This window comes from Seriola lalandi, unplaced genomic scaffold, assembly GCF_002814215.2.
Source record: "Seriola lalandi dorsalis isolate HSWRI2012SDOR001 ecotype SW California unplaced genomic scaffold, Sedor1 jcf7180002054568, whole genome shotgun sequence".
Classification (NCBI taxonomy): domain Eukaryota; kingdom Metazoa; phylum Chordata; class Actinopteri; order Carangiformes; family Carangidae; genus Seriola; species Seriola lalandi.
This window is the reverse complement of record NW_019525121.1, coordinates 1,199,214-1,206,950: the sequence shown is the minus strand read 5'-3', so window position 1 is coordinate 1,206,950 and position 7,737 is coordinate 1,199,214. Positions and strand designations below refer to the sequence as shown.

General features: G+C 40.2%; 1 protein-coding gene across 4 annotated transcripts in view; it reads right to left on the bottom strand.

The window, feature by feature from the left end:
* The window catches only part of map2 (microtubule-associated protein 2), a 95,826-nt gene extending 89,769 nt beyond the window's left edge, over window positions 1-6,057 (bottom strand). For 2 of the 4 annotated variants that reach the window (XM_087176743.1, XM_087176740.1), the window contains exon 1: window positions 6,002-6,057. The gene's annotated coding sequence lies outside the window, so the exon portion shown is untranslated. The remainder of the gene's footprint in view (window positions 1-6,001) is intronic. The other 2 variants (XM_087176741.1, XM_087176742.1) reach the window with 1 other exon arrangement.
* Between the last annotated feature and the right edge of the window lie 1,680 nt (window positions 6,058-7,737).

Sequence of the window (7,737 nt, the reverse complement as noted above, 5' to 3'; positions counted from 1 at the left end):
AAATATTATTCAAAATACATTTTTAATATTTTGAATATTCAAAACATTGCGAACATGGGCAGTGCCAGTACCAGTTAACCTCCTGTTCTGATAACAAATGATAATAACAAAATTCAAGGAAAATAAAAAAAAAAATAGAACAGAACAAAGTGGATCAGTGCATGATCTTTGGTCTCTTCTGATAAAGACGTCAGAGCAGTCACGGCAGGTTGAGTGAAGAGACACTGATTTGCAAACAGCGTGACATTTTTCTTCCTTCGTGCTCTCGGATGGTCTCGAGTTTCATCGTTTTATTGCCAACCACAAATTAATTGGTGCGCTGCTTTCTCCTCTATACTCTTTCTTTTTGGGTCACTTACACCGGGTATGTGCCTCCACATTGCTGCGCCGGAACAACACTGCGCGGGCTGGTGGTGACGCGTGGAGGCTGATTTATACTACTGCGTCAAGTCGACGCCGTCACGACGCAGAGCCTCTGCGTCGACGTGAACCCCCGACACAGAGCCTCTGCGTCCGTCAACGTGCACCTCCAAAAATGTCTAGGCATTTTATCGCAGCAATGTTTTGCTATATTGTGACAAACACTTACCTGCCCCATGGCATGTAGCCCTCCAAAATTAAGTCGCCAGGGGAATATTTTAGTCGCATTTGGCGAGTGGCGACCGTTAGTTTACAGCCCTGCTGAGATCTAATGGAAATGAGATGATTGTAAAGGCACTAAAACCTGACCCTCATGAGTAAAACATGAGATCTGACATCGCCCATTCAATGGAGATGAACCTTTAAATCACTTTAGTTCAGTGAAGTTTCATGATGAACTTCTTTTTTTTTTTCTTGAACCCATTATATGCAACTTTCATTAGTACCACTAAGGAAAACAGGTCCCATAAATAAGGGATGTCACAAGAACCAGTACTTTGGTACCAGTTCGATGCCAAAATTTAAAAAAAATGTGATGGTACTCGTTTTTCTACAGTAGCGTAGGTACCAAAGGTACCATAGATGTCATAGGTAGGCTACTTGAGATGTGATTCTTCAGGAACTGATGGGGGCAGCGTCTGACTCTCACGTCAAACTCGAAGAGCAGAAGAAGGTGGGCAACAATAACAACAACACATGGAACTGTAGCATCAAGTGCGGGTGCAGCAACAGGTCCATTGTGACTTGTGGAAAAAAAACATGCACATGCCATGACTCATGTAAGGAGATATTTTGTATTTGATACAAAATCAGCAGGGAAAAGTTATAGACAACCAAAAGCCAGTATGCAAACGGTACCACAGAAAATTAAAGGAAGAAACATCTCAAATTTTGGTTGGTTTTACTTGACCATTACATTATTCACAGCACTTTGAGGACATAAAATGAACGTAAATACGGGACAAATTGCGTTACATTTACATTACAGTACAATTACTGTACTGATTCAATACAAGATCATCCTGTATTATTTGAAGAGCGGCAAAATCAGTTTGCAGCCTCCTTCCACAGGCAGAAAATCCAGCACAGTCGTATTCTTCATCTTTGGCTATTTCAGATGGCTCTGCCTGATACACAGATTACGATACAGAGAAAACAAGTAGGCCAACTAGAATTTTGTCGGGAGGCAGAACGAAATTTGATGGAGGCGGCCACCTTCCAATTCTTTATGCAGTAAAAACCCTGATAACATAGCAACAGCTTATACAGTGAGCTGCATGCTCACAACAGTTTGGTAGGTAAAAAAAGCAGAATTACAATTGCTGGACAAACAGTAACAGAACACAGACCTCACTGCTGCAACCTGCTGTAAACTATAGGTGATGTAACTTTATGTTGGGTGGGAAGACCATTGTTCAATGAGACATTCGATCAAAGATTTGAACCCTGATGTCAGCAAGGCACTGACTCTACCAGCTCAAGCTTGCCCATCTGCAACTGACCCTGATCTGAAAAGAACAATTTCCCTAAATGTGTCAATGCCAGTTTATTATGGCACAGGCATTTCAGATACAATCTTCACATTACATTAAAAAAAATATATACCGGCCATAAAGCCTGACCTGATATCTGGTGGAGGCATTAAATTGTTGCCATGAGGTACCCTTGGCCCTGTGCCCTCCACTATATAACTGAATATAAGCAGCCAGCTAATGTACAATGCCAAGCTGTTTATCAATGACATGTCAGTTGTTTATGGACCCCGTGTTCCAGCTTGTTTTTTATTTTCTCTCCCTATCCTTCAAAAGAAGAGAGGTCAACTTTGTGTGCAGAGATAAGAGAAATAATCCTGGGTCTAAGCAGTTTGCAGTCTCTAGATGACTCCAAGCAATCAATAAGCTGTTATTAATAGTTGTCTATTGCAGGGAAATTTCATGACTGTGCAAAATCTTTTTGAAGTGACATTCAATACTGTCAACAGGGCATGTTTAATAAAAAAAAAAATTGATTGTTACATCGCTAACATTTGTCTTTAGAAATATAACTCCACAATGAAAGAGTCACATGTTGCAGACTTTAGTGAGTTATTTCTGTAATGAACATCTGCTACTTTCCACCTGTGTTACAAAATCTCAAAATGAACACCACTCTATGAAGATGGAGGATTGTCCCTCAAGAGTTGCCTTACTTAAGTTTTGACTTAGGGCATGGTTTGTCTGAAACTGTGTCTAAATATCTTAAATTAATATGGAGTGTATAAAATACTAGTCTAAGGGTATTGAAAGATTGTCCTGTTGGAATCTCACCTTCCGGAAATTGTTATCTGAATTTTTCACTCTTTTCAAACATTTCAGAGACCAAACATTAAATTGAAAGAGAAAGCAGCTGGTAAATGAATCACTAACGAAAATAATGGTTAACTGCAGCTCTAGTTGATACCTAAGTGTAAGCATCGCATAGGAGCATCTTCTCACTATCTCATAAGCGTGTTTACCGATGGGCTAATCTTCCTAAAACCTGGAGTGCTTCTCTTCGCCAGTGAGGCAGAGAAAAGGGAGAGATTGGCAGCTAGTTGGCAGACATGGCTGTTGGGTGTGCTGGTGCTACTGCCAAAGCTACCACTGAGTGTCTCTCCTCTTTCATACAAAGAGCCTTTCCAAATTTCTCTGTCTCACACACACACAGAGCATTACGTCATCTTTGAATGTGACAAGTGAGGACTGCCTGTTTGTGTGCATTTACATGTGTGTGTGAATGGCCAGCTGACTAAGTATCTTTGTAGGAATCAGGATTAGGTTGCCTCACTGAAACACAGAGCTTATGTAAAGCTGACCTACAGTACGTGGCACCACACGAGTGTGAGCTGCTGCAGTGCAACGGAGATGGCACCTCTGCCTGGACTGTTCACTCTGAGGGTGACTGTACTAAAGACAATGAAAATAATCAATTCACTTAATGTTTCCTCTATGTTTTCATTCAAGAAAATTTTAGTTGAGTGGTCTTAAAGGAATGTCTTTTTACAGCTTAGACCTTACTTTTTCAGTTTTTCCCCCCATTCAGTTTTACCAAACTTTAGAACATTTTACACATAAACGTATTGAGACAGGAGTGAAGTGACACAGCATTACTGTACAACAGTCAGAGTCCATTAGGTCAAGCAACACATGGTCAGACAACAAATCCCTGGTTTAACCTAATTATTTGAACAATCTTATCATGAGCTGAAAACAGAGGTGAATGTTACATTCATTAACTTAACTGTCCACCGTCTATGTCCATGAGATCTTCAATGCAGTGGACAATTGTTACAGACAATACAGGTGTGTTCACCTTTGCTTACTCTACACTGTCTCTGTGCCGATGCCATGTCTCTCTTCGACTTTGTTTTCCATATCTCAGCAATGCAGTTGATGGCTAAAATAGTATCATAACTGAATGAAGGTCAAAGCAACAATAATAACACTTAGGTGATAAAAAGCCCAGAATACTGCATACTTCCAGGACAAAAGTTTAACTGTACCCTGGGCTTTATTATCAGGCACAGAGCACTCCCGTTTACGCTAAAACCCCAGGCTATGCCAGACAGACACTTCATGTTTAATTCATTCACATAAAACTCACCATGTACATCAGTTGTCATCCACACCACTAGTGTATAAGTTCATTGGGATTTCTAGAAACACAAAGACCGAAAGGATAACTCTATGGAAGACCATCCTTTATCAGAAAACCACTCATTGCTCTGGTTCATCTAATGACTGACTGACAGTCTTTCAATCCAATCTGTCTGCTGTATCAACCACACATAACACAGGCAGTGATTCATTATCTGAGATAGAGTATAGACCACCCATTACTTTCACATCTGCACTTTCAGCTGATGTCTCTTCCATTAACAAATACCCAATGAATATTCACCTGCTACCAAATTAGTTCTGTAAATCTGTCAGTAATTTCTACTATGCAATGTCACAAGGAGTTTAAGGATGAGAAAACAGGGTACTTCTATCGCTGGTAGAGAACAGGCACATCATGGTAAAGACTGGCCCATTTCAGAAGTGCACTTCCTTGTAAGCTGTTACTAAAACACCTATACAATCAAAAAACCTTGCCTACCTACTTTGCCTACCTACCTTATCATTTACAACATTTAAATGTAGCATTGACCACTAAAAATTTGTAATTTTTGTACACAGAAACACATATGATCAGAGTTGCAAACACAATATCCTAATGTTAATGCACTTTAGCGGTTGCAAATAATAACTTACTGACAATGCAGTTCCAGTTTTCTTAACATCCTGGCTAGAAGCGTGTAATGGCCAAAGGACTGTGGAATAACAGAAACCAATAGTTGACCAGGCTAGTCCTCTAAAACAGGAGCCCACTCCCTCAGCAAGGAGGAGCTCCCAGAAGCTTTCCTGATTGTTCATGACTCAATGCATCCCAGCCTCATCCTGAATGCATCAGGCATTTAAATGTATCTTCACACACTGTAGCAAGTGGACTTGACATAAGGGAGTCAATAGCCAGCCCCTGTATGGAAATGAGATTTGACTGAAGCCTACATGCTCAAGACTTCTATCATGTACAAGCTACACATTTAATATCTATCTAATATGAGGAAAAGGATCTCTGAAGTGTAACAGCCGAGACTCTTTTGGCTGCATTTGCTATGTTGGGAATATGATGGAGCAGGGATTCAATAAAGAGATCAGGTCTTAATGTAGCCAGCTTTCATACTTGATTTTATCTGATCTGATTAAATCAGCCCAACAACATAAATGTAAGAGTTAAAAATAGATCATTTAAAATAAAATGTCATTGTCTTGATGGGAATAATAAACATGCACGTATTGGGCTTTAATCTGTGTGATCAATCAAAGAGGGGCTAGCCAATATGACTCAGCACCTGTTTTTGCAGCCCTCTCTTTCTTACCCATTGAAGAGATCATAAATGACGATTATATTACTACAAGGACTTCTTATCTATAATTTTTCACCGTGACCTTATCTTATAGCTTTCTACAGTGTGTTATAGGCTTACTGTAGCCATATAGCCGTGCACTGCCGCCGCAGCAAGGCAAGTTCCCGCAGTGACCGCAGTATGTGAAGCCTTTATGTAGCACAATGCAGACATTATCCTCTCAACCCGTCAACTAAACAAGCATTTCAGTGCGTAATTGGACCAATTATAGACACGGTAATTAGATCAATCAATAGGTCTTACCTATCTCAGATCTGGTTTCTAGATCTGTTGCTCAGCTGTGATTTCATCAGACTGATTCCGCAACACTGCTCATTTAACCTTGCTGACAACACAAACGAGACAGCTCACAGACTCACAAGAACCCAGACCCAGTTCTGTAGACGAACAATGCGTCCTTTCTCCATCCACACCACACAGAGAGGGGCACCTAATCATTTCAGCTTCAATGCGTGCTCAAATGTCCATTCAGTGTCGGCAGTAAAGACTCTCTCTGACCGCCAATATCACATGCTGTTTTGAGCCATTGTACTTGTAAATATATGGTTTTATCACAACGCTGTTATAGAAAGAAAGAAGTGTAATATTTTTTACCTGTCGGGCGCAGTGCCTTCCAGCGCAACTCCTGGTCTGTCGGACACCGAGAGGCTCCGCAGCCTACAATTACCGTAATGACTGTACTAGTCACACCACTAGAGTGTAGCTGTGCTTTCGCAAGTAATTACGGTGTTGTGGTCCACCCATTTGCTAGAAATTACCAGAGGGGCAGAATTAACAAAAATGTGTTAATAATTTAAACTTGAAAAGAATTAAAAGCAAGGTTAACGTAAATGTTACTCACTTAATTTGTTGCTCACCTCAGCAGTAGAACCGTCGTTGTCTGTAGTCTGATCCAACTTTCCACAAAGCAAAACGATGAAAATGTGCTGGCTGGTCCTGTCCACTTTTTTGCTAGCCATTAATAGTAAAGGGTGATGTTTGAATACACACCGCATTGCCTCGATGTCGTTTAATTTTTGACAGTAAGATTTAGCTTTAACAGATCTGTTAAGGTTAGCTAAGGGCATTAGCATACAAATGTTGGCACGAGGCTAGCTCAGAGACGTTCTTCTCTTTATACAAATAATTTAACGGCTATTTAAAATCAGGTGACAAGGAATACAACCTATTGACAATTTTTTTGTTTTTTTCAGAGCAAACAGAAGATCATTTCAGAGGGATCATGTCAAACGCCATGTCTTAAGTTGGACAGAAAGCACAGGTGTAATTAATTGGCTAATAACATACTTCCTGCATGCCGGTGCACTGGCATGGCTTACCTTAGGCCACAAACCACGCAGAACATATTTTAAATCGTACTTACCCCATCGGTTGCAGTTTTATCCAAACGTTTTTATTAGCTGATGAAATTTATTTTGCCACTTGAGGAAGGTTAATAGGATGGTTTGTTAAAAGTTTGGAAAAAATATATTAATACTCCAAATTATCCGGACTTGAAGGTAAACAGTTTTCATTGGAACTACTTTCTATTAAAGAAATACTCCCTGATGTACCAATTCATTTAACATAAGAGCAGTTACATTACAGTGTTGTTATTTTCCATTTATACTGCTGCATTGAATTAGCATACATACAATGTTGATTTGTTTGTGGTGTTCTTGGACGTGTTAGAGCTCCACCCAGAGTGTAACTGCAGCAGTTACAACCATGTAGATATAATATATAACAGAGTACTGTTATAGTAGTACACAGTAGTAGTAGTAGTGCACAGTAGTGTGTATATATCTGTGTATACATGCATTTAGAGCTAATTTGAATGAATGGCAGTTCACCAATAATCTGTCAGAGGTTTATTCTGTTAATTCCAGTTAAATCAAATGTTGAAGTGACTAATTTCTAATGTTGACTGAGGATGATTTGTAAAGGAGCAATATGGCCCCCATGTGGCCACCAGAGGTTATTTCTGCCTGCCAGCCATCAGCATCAGACGGTGGAAATCTGGAGCATCAGACAGAGGTGGCTGGGCAGAGTTTAGGTGGACTTTCTACTGCAGAGGGGATTCTGTTGGCTCTCATTCACAGATGGGAACACCTCCATTACAGCACCTGAGGAGAGAAGCAACTGGCCTTAGTGGAAGTGACCTTGACGGTTTGCAGTGTTTTGTATCAGTCATACAAAGGCAGGAAGGGGAGTAATCCACCTGTTCATATATGCTGGGTTGTCAGTTTTTGATACTCCACATCTTAAGTTTCTAGACCAAGTCATTTCCCCCAGTAAATGTACTGTTTCCCCAAGAACCTGGGAAATACATTTACTGTAATATCACTGAC